The sequence below is a fragment of the Gopherus flavomarginatus genome, chromosome 1 (assembly GCF_025201925.1).
Source record: "Gopherus flavomarginatus isolate rGopFla2 chromosome 1, rGopFla2.mat.asm, whole genome shotgun sequence".
NCBI classification, from domain to species: domain Eukaryota; kingdom Metazoa; phylum Chordata; order Testudines; family Testudinidae; genus Gopherus; species Gopherus flavomarginatus.
Genome location: NC_066617.1, coordinates 56430097 through 56447999, shown reverse-complemented (window position 1 = coordinate 56447999; position 17903 = coordinate 56430097). Strand labels below are relative to the sequence as shown.

The 17903-nt window shown below is 40.8% G+C and overlaps 2 protein-coding genes across 23 annotated transcripts in view; both read right to left on the bottom strand.

The window, feature by feature from the left end:
* Positions 1–17903, bottom strand: part of LOC127042868 (uncharacterized) — a 972530-nt gene that overhangs the window by 96267 nt on the left and 858360 nt on the right. The window lies entirely within an intron of this gene.
* Positions 1–17903, bottom strand: part of NRCAM (neuronal cell adhesion molecule) — a 364115-nt gene that overhangs the window by 344644 nt on the left and 1568 nt on the right. The gene's annotated exons all lie outside the window — the stretch shown is intronic.

Here is a 17903-nt window from a genome sequence, read left to right as displayed (position 1 = left end):
AGAGGAGTAGCGCTGAAATCAGTATTACCATATCAGATTAGGGTTAGTGTGGCCGCAAATCGACAGTATTGGCCTCCGGGCGGTATCCCACAGTGCACCACTATGACCGCTCTGGAAAGCGATCTAAACTCAGATGCATTGGCCAGGTAGACAGGAAAAGCCCCGCAAACTTTTGAATTACATTTCCTGTTTGCCCAGCATGGAGCTCTGATCAGCACAGGTGGCAATGCAGTCCCAAATCCAAAAAAAGCTCCAGCACGGATCGTACGGGAGATACTGGATCTGATCACTGTATGGGGAGACAAATCTGTTCTATCACAGCTCTGGTATAGAAGACGAAATGCCAAAACATTTGAAAAAAATCTCCAGGCTATGATACAGAGTCCACAGCACAGTGCTGTGTGACAAGCGTAACAGAAAACCAAAGAATCAAATGGACGCTTATGGAGGGGGGACTGAGGACTCCAGCTATCCCACAGTCCCCAAAAAGTATTTGCATTCTTGGCTGAGCTCCCAATGCCTGTAGGGTCAAATACATTGTCCGGGGTGGTTCAGGGTATATCTCGTCAATTTACTACCCCTCCCCCTAGTGAAAGAAAAGGGAAAAAATTTGTTTCTTGACTTTTTTCAATGTCACCGTATGTCTACTGCATGCTGCTGGTAGACATGGTGCTGGGGCACTGAACAGCAGCATCCTCTCCCCTCCCTTCCCCGGTGGCAGACGGTACAATATGACTGCTATCCATCGTCATCATCAGCCCGTGAGTGCTCCTGGCTTGCCTCAGGTGAGGTCGGCCGGGGGCACCTGGGTAAAAATAGGAATGACTCCTGGTTATTCCCGGCAGATGGTACAGAATGGCTGGTAACCGTCCTCATCATAGCAACTGGGGACTGAGCTCCATCAGCCCCCCCCCTTTCATGTCTAAAGAAAAGATTCTGTACTGCCTGGACTATCATAGCAGCTGGAGGCTGCCTCCCCTTCATTTTATCTCACTAAAAAGTCAGTGTTTCTTATTCCTGCATTCTTTATTACTTCATCACACAAATGGGGGGACCCTGCAATGGTGCTGGGGAGGAGGGAAGCAACGGGTGGGGTTGTTGCAGAGACACCCCCTAGAATGGCATGCAGCTCATCATTTCTGTAGGATGTGGCATGGAGCGGCTGTGCTCTCTGGTTCTCTGATACACTGGTTCTCTAGTACACTTGCCCCATATTCTAGGCAGGACTGACTATTTTTAGATACAACATAAAGGAGGGAATGACCCGGGGGGGGGTCATTCCTATTTCTGTCTTTACGCCCCCGGCCGACCTCAGCGAAGGTCAGCTAGGAGCACCCATGACCGCAGTAGATGGTACAGAACGACTGATAACCATCATCTCATCACCAATTTACAATGGCACAGCAGACGGTACAGAACGACTGGTAACCGTCTCTGCTACCTTGCAAAGGCAAATGAATGCTGCTGTGTAGCACTGCAGTACCGCCTCTGTCAGCGGCATCCAGTACACATACGGTGACCGTGACAAAAGGCAAAACGGGCTCCATGGTTGCCATGCTATGGCGTCTGCCAGTGCAATCCAGGGAAAAAGGGCGCGAAATTATCGTCTGCCGTTGCTTTCATGGAGGAAGGAATGAGTGACGACATTTACCCAGAAACACCCGCGACGCGGTTTTTGCACCATCATGCATTGGGATCTCAACCCAGAATTCCAATGGGCGGTGGCGACCACGGGAACTATGGGATAGCTACGGGATAGCTACCCACAGTGCAATGCTCCAGAAATCGATGCTAGCCTCGGTACATGGACGCACACCACCTAATTATTGTGCTTTGTGTGGCCGTGTGCATTCGACTTTATACAATGTTTTACAAAATCCGTTTATGTAAAATCAGAATAATCCTGTAGTGTTTATGTACCCTAAGCCTGATGCACAGTGGTTGTTCAGTAAGCGGATATCCCATTTGAAACAAAGTGAACTTGTACTCCATGACCTGCACTGGGCTGCCTGTGTTTTTCTGGGTAGTGTTTAAGGTGTTGGCCTTATCTTTTAGAGGTTTAGGCTATTTAGGATCTATCACCCTGTTCTGTAACACTAAAGTTGAGATATGCAGAGGAACCTGAGCTCAAGCACTCCTTATATAACTGAGAAGAGACCGCTGGCCATGTTCTTTCTAAAGCCCTATGAACTTGGAATTCACTCCCCTCTCTTTGTCCAAAATACTTCAGATCTGGTGACCTTCTCTAAGCTGAAGTAAAGTTTTATGCTTCTTGTATCATCATAAATCTCCAATAAGTTTATGTTAAAATATAATTAAAAGCAGATTTGCACAGAAAGCTCTTTTACTTTGGATGCTTCAAAACTTCACCGAATTAAATCCCAGCATTCACTTAGTCCCTGAGCCAAATTTTATACTTGTAAATAAGCTATTGCACAATTAGATTTACAATAGGTTGTATCATTTATTCAGACTGTTGATGAAGTTAGTTAAGAGAAGATGGCTGTTCTGGTCCTTCAAGCTGGATAGTGCTGCTGTCTCACAAAGCCAGCTGCTGGACATTTTATCTTCTTGACAATATAGTTCTTAGTCTCCGCACACTGAAGCTCTATTCAAAAATTAAACTAGCTGGGTAAAAATCCAAGCCTTCATTTTCTCAAGAGTGAATAATATTAACAGACATAAGTCCTGTTTTTTAAAATAAACTTTTCTGACAAGCAAGGTATGATAAAGTTCTTCTCAGGAAAGAAGTACTTTAAACAATACATGTTCTTTCATGTTGCATTTAAAAAAAATTAAGATCTGCTGAACAATAGAAGAACAGGATATTTATTATGCCTGATGTGAATATTTGACAGGTCCTATTTTAATTTTTTTTAACTAACTAGTTTAATAATTTGCAATTACTAGTTTATATGAACATTTTCATGTTTTCATACAGAAACATCTCTTTGCAGAAAATATTTTCTAAGCATATTTGTTCTGGGGGAGTTCCTAAACTAGTCACAGTCTTAATAGAGAAAGTTTTTAAGAATGCTTTTAAACCTTGCATCTGCAATGATGCACCTACTATCAATTACAGCAGTGGTCACCAGCTGGTCATTGCAATCGACTGGTCGATCCTAGAGGATTTCCCAGTTGAGTGTGTACTCCGGCGATGCAGTATAGCTGACCCTCAGAAGCAGCCAGCGCAGCCCCAGGGGTAGGCGGGCAGCAGTCTCCCTCTGTGCGCTGCTCCATTGGACGGGAGAGCTGCAGGGGCGGTGCTTGCAGAAAGGGGCAGCGCACAGAGCCACGTGCCCCCTGCTCTCCCCCCAGGGGCCACAGGGTCGCACTGGCCCCTTCCTGGAGCTGTGTGGGGCCGGGGTAGGCAGGGAACCTGCCTTAGCCTCACCGCGTCCACTGCCAACCGGGAGCTGCCAGAGGTAAGTGCTGCCCAGCGGGAGGCCACACTCTAACTCCCATCTCTGAGCCCCCTGCCGAGCCAGCACCCCATAGCCCCTCCTGCACCCCAACCCACTGTCCTGAACTCCCTCCCAGAGCCGGCATCCATAGCTCCTCCTGCATCCTGAACCCTCTCCTGCACCCCAAGCCTTAACCTGAGCCCCCTCCCAGAGCCAGGATCCCAAGCCCCCGCCCTGATCCCCCTTCCAGAGCCAGCACTCTGTACCCCCTCCTGCACCCCAACACTCTGCCACAGCCCAGAGCCAACTACTGCACCCGAACTCCCTCCTAGAGCTTGCACCCCTCACCCTCTGCTCTATCCTGCCCCAGGCTCAGCCCAGAGCCTCCTTCCACACTGCAAACTCGTTGGCCCCAGCCCAGAGCCTGCATCTCCTCCAAAACCCCAACCCCCGCCCCAACCCAGTGAAAGTGAGTGAGGGTGGGAGAGAGTAAGTGAAGGGCGAGAGGAGGATGGAGAGAGTGGAACGGGGCTTTGGGGAAGGGGCAGGGCCTTGGGAAAGGGGTGAGGTAGATGTCAGGTTGCCCTTAGATTAAAAAAAGTGACCTTGGGCATAAAAAGGTTGGACACCACTGAATTACAGGCATACAGGATGGAATTTAGATGTCTAACTACTTTCTTATACCTGCTTTAAATGCCAGCATAGGACTGGAGAGGCAAAGGCCTCCAGGGAAAGAGCCTCAGGATGTGCTTATGATGGGGTGCGAATCCTTCTGCTTATAAGGGAAGGAAAGCCAAGGCAGTCACATGCTGTTCTGAAGCTCCTGTTCTGCCACTAGTGATGCATGCTCAGAGAATAAGGGCAAATACTAAATAATAGCAGCAACTAAATCCTCAATCTATTAACTAGTAAGGTCTATGTTCCTGGGTTTTACTTACAATTGCAAATTTTTTCATTTTGAACAATGTGTCCTTTTGCGTGAGGAAAATGCTCAAAGTTAATCACAAAATCTGGGTTTGGTGGTTCATTTCTGTCAACCCCTCTCGCAACAGATAATTTCAGGGTTTTTATTTTTGCCTTTCAGAAAAACAGTGGGTTATTTTGAGGTAAAAAGTATTATTAAAAACAAAAAACACAAGAACCCTGGTCAGTCAGAAAACATATTGCCATTCTGTTTTCACAAACATTTAGAGCTTATAGGTGGTTCAAGGAACAACTGAAAGGTTCTATGATCCTTCGAGTTTTGGTGTGTAATGTTTAGTGTTGCAAGACAGACTATTTAAAAATACTAACTGCATTTGGTATTGTGAATAGTAATTCAGTGTATGGGCACCCACAGCATCAAATGGGTGCCAACTACTACTACTATATATCAAAATAAACAAGCACATACACATTTAAGGTCAGGTTAAAATTTAGCTTATTGCACACTCTAGCCATCAGAACTGGATAATTGTTTAGATGCAGTCTACAGTGGTTATGCTGAAGATTAATTCACATAACCACAGACAAAACCTGCAATTGATAAAAGCATATATTGAAATAATATATGTATGTTTTATAAAATTTGATCTTCACTTTTCATCATCTAGAAGATGTTAGACATATAAATCTGGGTATCAGCATTATTTCTGCACCTTACACTACTGAACATGTTCCTCTACTAAACTGCAGTGGCACTGCAAATACTCTAACCACTAAAGCACTGGAGAACCTCTGCAGTCTATTATTTAAGCAAGACTGACTCCTTTAGGGGTTTTTAACATTTACTAAAGATGAAAGAAAGGTCACATAATATTCTAGCTAGTTATTAAAAGGCAGGGTCCCCTCTCATGGATGTTCATTTGAAGATTTGTGTGCATAACTAGCCTATAGAGTCTAATTTCTAATCCTCTTCTATCTATTCCTTCAATCTGATGCTGCAGATCATGCTGCAAGAGGATTTCAGAGATCTGTACTCCCCTTGCAAATAATCAGTGTTCATGGTGCTTTCATTTCCTCCTACAAATGCTAAAATGTTCGGTGAACATGTCTACAAACAAGCACCTACAGGTATTTGTTCCAGGATTTGTTACCCTAGCCTAAGCCTAACTGACAATCAATTAACTCCAGATAAAGAACAATCCAGCATAGACATACCCTCTGGGCCACACATTCACCCATTCTTAGCTTCACACCTACTTTTACGTAGCCCCTTGAGTTTATTATAGTCTTTCCACTTCTTGATTGCGTTTTACCTGCTATTTCCTCTTCTTTCAAATTTATCTTAACACTTTACTGTATTCTGTTTAGGTTTTTACACTGCACCCATTACTGTAGTCTGTGACTCTTTTCCCATTATTCCTGCCTATGTTGGCTCCCTCACCAATTATTTCTCCAACCCCTCTGTCATAAACAGATAAGTTAAGGGTTAATGTCTCTTTTACCTGTAAAGGGTTAACAAACAGGGACCCAAACACCTGACCAGAGGACCAATCAGGAAACAAGATACTTTCAAATCTAGGTGGAGGGAAGCCTTTGTTGGTGGGTTTTGGGTTTGTGGGTTGTTCTCTCTGGGTCCTGGACGGGACTAGAGGTGCAACCAGGTTTCTGCCAATCTCCCTGCTACAGTCTCTTATCTATTCAGAATAGTGAGTAAGTAAAAAGGCGTATATAGTCTTTTAACTTGTTTTTCTTTATTTGCAGATGTGTACTTGCTGGAAGTAGCTTAAATTGTGTTTCTGCTGAAAAAAGCTTCTTTCTATTGTCTATAAGCTATAAAAACCCTGTATATTTACCATCTTGATTTACAGAGACAATTTGTATGTTTCTCCTTCTTTATTAAAGTTTTCCTCTTTTTTTTTTTTTTTTTTTTAAATCTAATTGATTTTTTTGGTTATCTTTTTTAAGACTCCAGGGAAGGGAGTCTGCACTCACCAGGGAATTGGTGGGAGAAAGGAAAGGGAGGAGGGAAGAAAATCCTGCTCTCTGCATTTATCTCTGTATCTCTCTCCGGGGAAGAAGGGAGGGGGAAGGTAACATGCCTCTTGGGGTGGTGATACAAGGAGTTGTATCATGGTGGTCTCCTAGTGTACCCAGGGCGGGAAAGAGCTGGGAGGAAGAAAGGAGGGGGAAGGGAAATGGTTTATTCCCCTTTGTTGTGAGACTCAAGGAATCTGGGTCTTGGGGGTCCCCAGGGAAGGGTTTGGGGGGGACCAGTGGGTGTCAGGCCCTGGAATTCTTGATTGGTGGCAGCACTACATAATCTAAGCTGGTAATTAAGCTTAGAGGACTTTAGGCTAGTACCCATATCCTGGACGCTAAGGTCCAGAGTTGGGAATTATACTATGACACCCTCCCTTAGCTCAACTGTTATATCCTACTTTGGCTGGTCTATGTTGTAAATTCTTTTGGTCAAAGGACGTTGTGTCTATTATTTTCCCTGCAGAGCACCATTAACATTTACAGTACTAACTATGATTATCTGAAGTACACTGCTCATATGTTCTTGGCTTAATGTTCTCTGCTTCGACTAAGCAGACTCCCTAAATCCCTTCCACCAAATGTACAGAGTACCATTGTAAAAGACTGCAAACTCTGCGTATCTTCCAAGGCAACACTTCCTTCTTCCCCTTTTCCTCTCACATTTTCTCAAAGAACTTAACCACAGTTCAACAAAGCTAACTCAGTACCTCTAATAGTTCACTCCACTATGTCAAAATTAGCTTCTAAACACTGAAATACACAAGGTAAAGGATAAACCTGAGATAACCCAGAATTCACATAGGATCAGACAGTCTGACCAATGGAGTCACTGATATATTCCAGAAAATGTTGGCACAACTCCCCATATATACGCACTATCCTAACTTAACGGCATTGAATCTTCCTCTAATTTACATTCTGCATCACAAACTGTCACAAATATCTTGATTTATGACAATCTGTATTCCTACATTCACCCCTTTTACAAGACTACGATAAATGATGTACAAAGTATGCCTCGTGAGGTATCATTTGAAAACTCAATTTGCTGATCATTATTGTCTTGGTAAAATATCTGTGGCAACATTGCACGTAACACTATAAAATGCTACTGTATGATATTACTGAGACATGTTCCAAGTTTAGAAAAGCAGGCACAAACCAGTTCCTCAGACACAAAAGGCAAACTGACACCTCAGCCAGGTGTCAACAAAATCGAATTGACAATCACCTGGTTAACTGGCCATTCTTTGGCAGGGAAAAGGGTGTGAGCAAGAAATTTACATCTTGGCAACGGAACAGCTGGAGGTTCCCATCCCCATTGACTTTGTCTCCTGAACCCCAGCGGGAAAGGATTTTCAAAGAAAAAATGGAAAAAAACAAAGAAAAAAAAAAGAAAGAGAGAGAGAACTGTAAGGGGAACAGATGACCCAAAATACTCTTCCCTTTCTCTCTGTGTATGGCATCACCACCACCGGAAGGACAAGGAAAGTAACACTGAACTGGGGGAGGAGTCTTGGCTGAAAGGATTCCAGCCAGCAAGACTGCTGAAGCATGTGGTGAGAGAGACCCTTTGCTTTGAATTCATTTAGCTTGTTAAGTTAGGCTTTAGTTGGTTTGTACATTTTATTTTCTTGTAACCAAGTTTTACTTTTATGCCTCATTACTTGAAATCACTTAATTTTTTTTTTCTCTTTCTGTAGTTAATAAACTTGATTTATTGTTTTGTCTTAACCAGTGTTTGGGAAACTCCATCTGAGATAACAGGATTTGTGCATACCATTTTCTGTTAATAAAATGACAGGCTTTATATGAGCTTGCATTGTTCATGAGAGTGCTGAGCAGTAGTAAGATGTACATTTCGGGGGGCAAGTCTGGGACTGGGAATTTGCTGGTATCACTCTGCAATGTAATTCATGAATGGCTGGCTTTAGCACTCATACAATATAACTGGGAGTGATTTACATAATGGAGGCTGTGTGTGGGCAGTTCAGGAGTAAATGCTCTCACAGAGAAACAGTGTAAAAGGCACCCCAGGTTGGAGAATTGAGAGGACACAGGTGTCCATCAGTCCAGACTGTATCCTGGTAATGTCACAGTACTATCAAAGAAGATGCAAGTGTAAGCCTATGATGGAATAATGAGGATACAAAAGAACCTAAGTGCTTTCTGACATGTTCAAAAAAGATTTCATAGAATATCGAGGTCCCTCCCAACCCTGGGAGATCATCTAGTCCAACCCCCTGCTCAAAGCAGCGCCAATCCCCAGACAGATTTTTACCCCAGATCCCTAAGTGGCCCCCTCAAAGACTGAATTTACAACCCTGGGATTAGCAGGCCAATGCTCAAACCACTGAGCTATCCCTTCCCTGCAATTTAGAGATATGGATCAAAATAATCTATTGTGTTGTGTGCTCCAAGCCCCATCTGGAGCCAAGGAAAAAAGAAAACTTGAAACCAGCAAACTCAAAATATATACTATATATTTTAATCAGTAAGTAGCTCTAAGATTCCCAAATTGAATAAGCAGCAGAGGCAAGAAGCCAGGACAGAACAAATTAAAAAATCTGATGGCAAAGTGTAAGTGCATCCACACAAACTCCTTTTGCTAGCACAGGCTTGCACATGAGTTACACATTTCAATCATCATAGAATTATAGAAATGAGAGAGGGAAAAACAAAAATTTAGCTGGTATTAAGCTTCTCAATCTCCCTATCTGTGTAGACTTGTTTCCTAGTGTTTTGTCCTGGCCATTTGTAAATGACTCTGGTGGCAGAACTTCCATCATTTGCCTTGGGAAACTAATACAAATTAGAGATTTTTTTGATGTTCAGAACAAGCTTTCCTTTGCTTAATTTAATCTAGTTTCTCCTAGTTATACCATTTTGGATCACTCTAAACAATTGCTCTCCTTCACTACTCTTACACAGCTGTTTTTACCTCTCCATAAATCAATTTTCTTTATTCAAAAACTTAGCCCCAATATGGATTTGATGCATAACCATGATAATCTGGATCAAGAAACTAACTAGTCAGTGGCCAGTTCATGTTAACTGACCTGCAGAGAACAACAGATGTGTGATTAAGTTACATTTTAAATAAATACATGCTTTAAGAAATTTAGTACTATTCTGCTACGGTGAGATCTTGCACCAACTTGCTCTGTTTGGCAGTCCAGATAAGTTCTGACTAGCAGTTAATTGTGCCATTCATAAAAACAGTGCTTTGATGTTTTTACAAGAAATCATGGTTTTGCATTTTGTATTTCTGGAAGCTTTTTGTGTTTACATGTAAATAAGACTGGTATTTTAAACTGCAAACATTCCTAAGGGCTTGTAATTCCTACTCTAAAAAGGTCCAGGTTTTATCCATCACATACGAGTTTTGAAATATTTAATATTTCTACTTAGTTGCATTTATTTTTTATATAATTTACTGTATAAAAGTATTCCTTTATTCAACTGCTGTTTTACTACAAGGAAACTCAACTAGGTTTTTTTTTTATGTTTCCATTTGGCCTTGGATTACAATAGATACAGTTAAGAAGGGATGATAAAACCAGGTTATATGTTCCACCCTATGAAGGTTCCTCTGAACTCTTCCCTGGCCTAGAGCAAGCTTGCTATTTTGCACATCAAAATGCTTCTAGCTCAACTTTCAATTCAACTAAGAAAAAAATCCACATTAATATTAATGTCTCTCTTGTAGGTGCCCATTATTTTCATGCTTGCTTTTTAAATATACAGCACTTGAAACAGAAGATCACAGGGGTTTAGGTTTTGTGAAACCCTAAAGAAATATTTCCAATTATTGTAAATGTTCTAAAAAATATACAGAACTGTTTTAAAGACACCATTTAAGGAAAATTACCCAGAATGTGTCAAAACGTATATCAATTTGTTTTGTACCATTGATAAAACTCAACTATATTCCTTTCTCACCTTTCTGGCCTTTGTCTACTGTCAGCATCTCATCGGTCTTCTCCCTCACACCTTAATGAACTGAATTTTCATCTTCTCTGTTCCAAGCCCGTTGTCTCTGCTCTCAGTTCTCTTTCTCCTCCAAGACCCCATCTTTCTGATTCCTCCTTGATTTTTTCCAGCCTCCTTCTAGTTTCTGGTTGCTACAGGCACCTTCTTCTCAATTCTGTCTCCTCCATTCTAAACCTGCTGCTGGACTATGCAGCTTTCTCCACAACAACATTTTCTAAGTGGTCAAAATTTTTCAAATACAGTTGCCTAAAGAGACATTTAAAGCTCTATTTCCTGGCCAGACTATATTTATTCATTTAGATTTATAAAAGGTAACCAAGTCATGGTCTGAGAAATTCTGTTGCCACAAGATTTAAAGATAAAACTAGGGAGAATAACTTTGAATGATGGGTTGGCTTCAAATATTCCATCCCAATCAAACTGAGAAGGGAAAAGTATGTGAACCCCCTCCACATGTGCCACACAGTAGCTGAAATTCCCTTCTGAAAACAGAAGGACAAACACTTATGGCCACCTATATATTGTAGCGATGGGTACATTATAATATGTCAGATAAATCTTTCTATTGACTTTGACTTGAGTCAGATCGTCAACCTCACTCCAGCCCCTGTATGCTAGCTAAAAATGCCAGAGCAGCGTGAAGAATCTCTAAAAGTCCCAGCTCTGGGTGGGGAAGTATCCTCAATCGCTGTATTGGCTGATAACAGCGGCAAGCTGTCCTTCCAAATACCCCCTCACAAGCCCAACTAGCCAAGGATCATGCCGGGGAAGGAAAAAGTGTCAGGACCAGGGCCACACACAATGCTGTGGAGAGCCTGTCTAAATCAGTGGTGTGACGGGTTGGAGCACAGAAACCCTCTTGGGAGCTGCCACCCGATGTGCCAAGGCTACTTCTGCCCCTGCTTTCCTGCCCTGTCAACTTACTACTTCAATGCCCTGCCTGGTTTGAGCCAGATTCGCTAACCTGCTGGAAACCCAGACCCAGGTCTGAATCACATCCCCTAACAGCTGCAGGTTTACCCGAAAGTAGCTAACAGAAGTGTTCTTGTCTTTAACACTCAGATGCCCAATTCCCAATGAGGTCTAAAACCAAATAAATCCATTTTACCCTGTATAAAGCTTATGCAGGGTAAACTCAAATTGTTCGCCCTCTACAACACTGATAGAGAGATATGCATGGTTGTTTGCTCCCCCAGGTATTAATACATACTCTGGGTCAATTAATAAGTAAAAAGTGATTTTATTAAATAAATATAGAAAACAGGATTTAAGTGCTTCCAAGTAGTAACAGACAGAACAAAGTAAGTCACCAAGCAAAAACAAAACAAAACATGCAAATCTATATCTAATCAAACTGAATACAGATAATCTCACCCTCAGAGATGCTTCAGTAAGTTTTTCCTCAGACTGGACACCTTCCAGGCCTGAGCACAAATTCTTTCCCCTGGTAGAGCTCTTGTTCCAGCTCAGGCAGTAGCTCAGGGATTCTTCATGACGGCTCCTCCCCTTTGTTCCATTCCACTCATTTATATAATCTTTTGCATGGAAAAGGAATCCTTTGTCCCTCTCTGGGTTTCCACCCCCTCCCTCTCAATGGAAAGACACCAGGTTAAAGATAGATTCCAGTTCAGGTGACATGCAAGACTTCATTGCCCACTTGCCAGTACACACATATACAGGAAGACTTACAGGTAAAACACAGCCATCTGCAGACAATTGTCCTGGTTAATGGAAGTCATCAAGATTCCAAACCACCATTAATGGCCCACACTTTGCAAAATTACAATAGGCCCTCAGAGTTATATTTCATATTTCTAGTTTCAGACAGAAGAGTGGTACATTTATACAAATAGGATGATCACACTCAGTAGATTATAAGCTTTGTAATGGTAACTTACAAGAGACCTTTTGCATGAAGCTTATTCCAAAGTTACATTATATTCACTCTTAAGCATATTTTTATAAAACCATATAGACTGCAACATCACAAGTGGTTTTCAAACTTTTTTTCTGGCAACCCAGTTGAAGAAAATTGTTGATGTTCATGACCCAACGGAGCTGGGGATGAGGGGTTTAGCATGTGGGAGAGGCTCAGGGCTAGGGCAGAGGGTTGAGGTCGGGAATGAGGGGTTCAGGGTGTGGGAGGGGTCTCTGGGCTGGGGCATGGGGTTGGGGCGCAGGAGGGGGTCAGGGCTCTGGGCTAGGGGTGCAAGCTCTGGGGTGGGGATGAGCGGTTTGGTGCAGGAGGGGGCTCTGTGTTTGGGGGGGTTCAGGGCTGGGGCAGAGGGTTGGGATGAAGGAGGGAGTTAGGGCTCTGGGCTGGGGGTGCAGGCTCTGGGGTGGGGCTGGGCATGAGGGGTTTGGGGTGCAAGAAGGGTCTCTGGGTTTCAGGGGCAAGGGATTGGGGTGCAGGGTTACCTTCAGCAGCTCTCAATCAATCAGTAGCACAGAGGAGGGGATAAGGTAGGCTTCCTGCCTGTCCTGGCACCACAAACCACGTTGCATCCCAGAAGTGGCCAGCAGCAGGTCCGGCTCCTAGGTGGAGGCGCAGAAGTGGCTCCGCACAGCTCTCGCCTGCATGCACCACAACCCCCCACCCCACCCCCAGCTCCCATGGGCCAGGAACCAGCTAATGGGAGTGCAAAGCCGGTGCCTGGGGCGAGGTTATATTCCTTCTACTTTTCTTCTCCAAGTAACTAATCTTTTCTGCTTCTAAACTTCTGAGGATTCTGCCTTCCCTCCTGATCTATTTTATCTTTCACTTTCATCTGTACTAGCTATCTTTTCCACTGTTGTTGCTCCAATTCATACCACAATCTTACATACCAATTGGTTCCAAAAGGTGTATGTTTTTCTTCAACACATTCAACTTTCAATGCTCCATCAAAAACTCTCACTTTCATTGCTACTTTCTATTCAAGCCTCCAAAACTTTTTGCCCTTGACTCTCATTTATGTGACAGCTTTTCACATAATAGATTTTGTTCTCTACCCACCAACTTATTCAGGCTTTCCTTTCTACATACACCACACTTTCCATACTACAGTAATATCCGCAGTGAGAATAGCAGGAGAAGAAGTTGTCATCACTCAGTGCCTTCTGTTAAATGCTCCATCCTTACAGGTGAGGTAACACTACCATTGAGTTTTCAGTCACAAAACGTTGTGTGAAGTTAATTTGTGCATCTGCTGGTCATATACTGTACCTTAATCTGTCCAAACCCTGTAGCAAGTTTTGATTTGTCCATCAATCAATCTAATGAATTTACGCTATTAAATGTCTCTTTAGTGGTGTTTTAGCTAAAAAATGTTTTGCTGATCTTTCTATTGGTGTAAATGGCATGTTACTGACCACTTAAAAAAAAGACAGGTCCCTTCCCAGAGTATTTTTTACAATCTAAATTAAACAAACAGCACTGATGTCAACAAACAGGAATGGCGAGATACTGAGGGGAAGGGAGAAAATGAGAAACAATGGCTGTAACAGTGAAAGATCATGCTACTCTAATTTTTATAAGCATCTTAGTAACCCCTTTCTAGGAATAATTATGTTTTAAAATTAATATATTCATATTTGGGGACATTGTCTAAAATGAGGATCTGAATACAGATCAGTGATATTACTTTATCCAGCAATTAAGTTACAAATCAATTCTATTTATTCTAAGGCAAAATATTAAACTACAGCAATAACTATATTTAGAAACAGCTGAAATAAAAAGGTCTCAATATATTTTAATGGTGCAGGCAAACACCACATAATTAGGGCTAACTTATTCTTCCTTATGCCTCACCAAAATTCTGAGATCTTATGTTTAGACTTATAAAAAAAACAGAAGAGAAGCCAAGTTAGCCTTAATTGTGTCTTGTTTAATTGACAATTGGAAAGGCAAACTCATTTCTCATGCGGCTGTTTTTTAAAATTATCACGTCTTTATTTCTGAACTGTTCTTTTTCCTCATTTGACTTGTTTTTTTTGCACACATCTGAATGATTTTGGATCAAATACTAAATATAGTTGCTTAAAGCAGAAAAGGGGTACTGTGCGCTCTTACAGGAACATTTTATAATTCAAGCTGTTATGCTTCATACAAAAAGTTAACAAGGAGAAAGCTGTAATCACATTATGAATAGAACCATTTCAAAACTGAAACAACACAGGAAGTAATAGAAGATCCAGATGAACATTTCTGTATGTATTCAACAAGCACTACAAGAGGAAGGCTGAAGAGTGGTCAAGACGAATATTTGCAATGCAATTACGCTAGACAAGTAAATCTGAATGTATGCCAGCTGCAAGGGCTTGCCCTTAATTCACACAATCAAATGTCTAGTGTTGCACAGTGTCTAGCATCACTACCAACAATCTTAAAAATCTCATCAGATAACTCAATGTTTACTGAGCATTTTAATCAGAGATTGAACACATTTCTAGCTATACTGTGTAGCGCGCTCTCTCTGTTGGTCCACCATCTGTCACTTATAGCTTTCATAAATACAATTTTTTTCAATTCAAACAAACTCACTCAGCACTCAAACTAAGCTATCATTCAAATTTTTGACATGAGAGCTGAATTCCCCTTTTAGTGTTCTTCAACTCTGACTCAGCTGTACCCCCTCCTTCACTGAAAAGGGAACAGACAACAACCCAGCAAGTGGGACAGGCAAGACAGACCTCCTTTGTTCATTTTTTCTCTCTCAGTTTTCTATTGAGGTAAATAACGGAAAAGCTCAGCCAGCCTTCAGTGGCTCAGAAGAATGCAATATAGCTAGCTTGCAACTATGCTTTACTGAGCAACAAACAGTATGATGAAACTTAAGGAGCATCATTTCAATCTTAAAGAACAATGTACTAAAGCTTAGAACATCTTTTAAATGATAGTAGGAATAGTAAATATACAATATAAATCAAATATGTATACATAAGCTGACAATATCTTTAATGTGACACACAATAGGCACTATTTGCTTGCTATCTTAAAATTCAGCAATCACTACTATAAAGAAAATAGATTCAGTTTTTTACATACTATCAAGAAGGCAATATCAAACCCATTGCATATTGCAGAGCAGATGACCTGCTACTTCATTCTCTCAGTTTACACTCCTGAGATATATATATTTTTCAATGTTGCTTTCCATTTCTTTCCTGCTCTGTAAATAACACAGAATGTAAACATACATGCAATAAGAATTGTTACCAGCCTGTCTTAATGCAACTTAATAACAAGGTCTGGTTCTATTGTGTTTGGCTTTATCTGACAGCCAAGAAAAACAAAAGATTAAATACAAAAACATAGGGTTAAATAATCTCATAGGGGAAACTATAGAGCTACAGATATGCAAAACAGATTTATTTAGCATTGCTTTTTGGTATTTATTCTGTAGTTTAATCTGTGTAATAGGCCAATTAGCCTTTTTAGGACTCAATATTTCTTGTATTCAAATAGTAACTGTAGAGATTCACTTCTCTGGCTTAAAAAAAAAAAATCACCTTTGATGACTTGAAATTTGAATCCTACACACCAATAAAACAAGTGAATTAGGGTGATGCTGCCGCTCTCCCATTAATCCTCCTGAACAATTATGTAAACTGTCATGCATGTCATCCGATGAAGTGGGTATTCACTCACGAAAGCTCGTGCTCCAAAACGTCTGTTAGTCTATAAGGTGCCACAGGACTCTTTGCTACTTTTACAGATCCAGACTAACACGGCTACCCTTCTGATACTGAACAATTATGATCTTCTAACTAAATCTTATGCTGTCATCTTTGCAGAGTCCACAGTAGAAGGCAATACCCCAACACAGCAGGCTAGCAGTACCAGCAAAGTAGTAAACATCCACCTGAATGTTTACTATTATCCTTTTCTCGCTTACAAGCCTTCTCTCTAACAATCACAGAATTAATATTAATTAGACAATCTTTTCCACACTGGAGATAAAACATGCTAATTAATGGTCAGATTCTGATGCCCTTACTCAGGATGAGTGTTCTCTTATTTTGCCAGTATTCCCACTGAGGTTAGTGAGACTAACTGCATAGTAAGGGCATCAGACTCTTACCCTACATATTCTCCCAACTGGTAATATTTAAGTTTAATGGCCTCAGCATAAAAAAAAACCACTATATTTACATTAATTTTACATCAGATTAGATATCATTTCACAGATATTTCTGACTTGAAATATTTGTTTTTTGTTATTTGTATTAAAATAGTCACTTAACAATAAGTCATTTGCTTGGTAATTAAACATTTTAAAATGAGTACAGCCATCAATCAATTGCATATAGATTTCCCTGAAATGCTTATATTATAACCCACCTCAAATACATGGTAATAAGAAATAAAATAGTTTTAATTAAAAATAAGATGTCTGTTGCCCCTGCAAATTGATAGTACAATATTGATGCAAGAATTTGACAATCTGAACAATTTCTTCCATTTTACAGCTCACATATTTATAGATAATTTGTTGACCAAAGTTTGAGATTTTTCTCTCAGCACATATAGAGAACTGAAATCTAAAATGAGGGTCAGGTGCCTACTGACACTGAGCAGTGCCCCAGCTCTGTGCCTAGCCTATTGATTTCAGTTTCAAAGTGTAATGTTAATAATGCCAAACAACTGGAAAAGATGAAGTTGATCATACAGCTACTGGAATTAATGGAAGTTTTACCATTGACTTCAATGAGTGCACGATTGGGTTTTAAAGTTTTATCCACTGTTTCACACTATATACTAAAACACATTTTTAATTTGAGTCTAAAAAGCAAAACAGAGAAGAAAATACTACAAGGCTGAAGAACGGGAACACCATAAGGAAAGAGCTAATTTTCACTGCCTCACTCAAAAGGTTTTGTTTGAGTAAAGAGTGCAAAATTGGACCCTATGTAAACAGGAAAATTCACATCCCTGATAGTATTAGACTCCCATTCTACAGTCTCACTCCATTTGTATGTCCTTTATAATACAAACACCAAAGAAAAGTATTGCACTACCTTTCTTAATAGGATGACCAATATGGAGCAGCACTGGAGATATGACTGAAGCACAATATTGTCTTAAATTTCTAACAGCTTGGAAGTCTTGTGAAATTTTTTTGGATAATCAGCTATAACTTCCTATTTAACTCCAAGGCCTTGACTGAAACACATTCAACACTTCAAAAATAACCTTTTGTGCTCAGTGGTATAGTAGCAGATTAAGGTCAGGTTAATTATTACTTTTTAACTATAAGGTAAATACATTTGCCACACAGACTTTATGTTCATTTTCTGCCAGTTACCATTAAAAGGGAAGAAGCAGAGAAACTGGGCAGATGAACACGTCAATATCTATTTACTGTTAAGCTCTTGCAACCAATTATAGCATATACAGTATTTACCAATACGTGCATATAAATTTAACCACAAGGAAAATGCAGAAAGGCAGTTATTGATGAGGATGCAGGGCATTTTTGGGTTAAAAATAAAATAGTTCTACTGACTACACTGTACACTCTCAAACTACAATTACATATTTGACAGGTTTCAAATTAA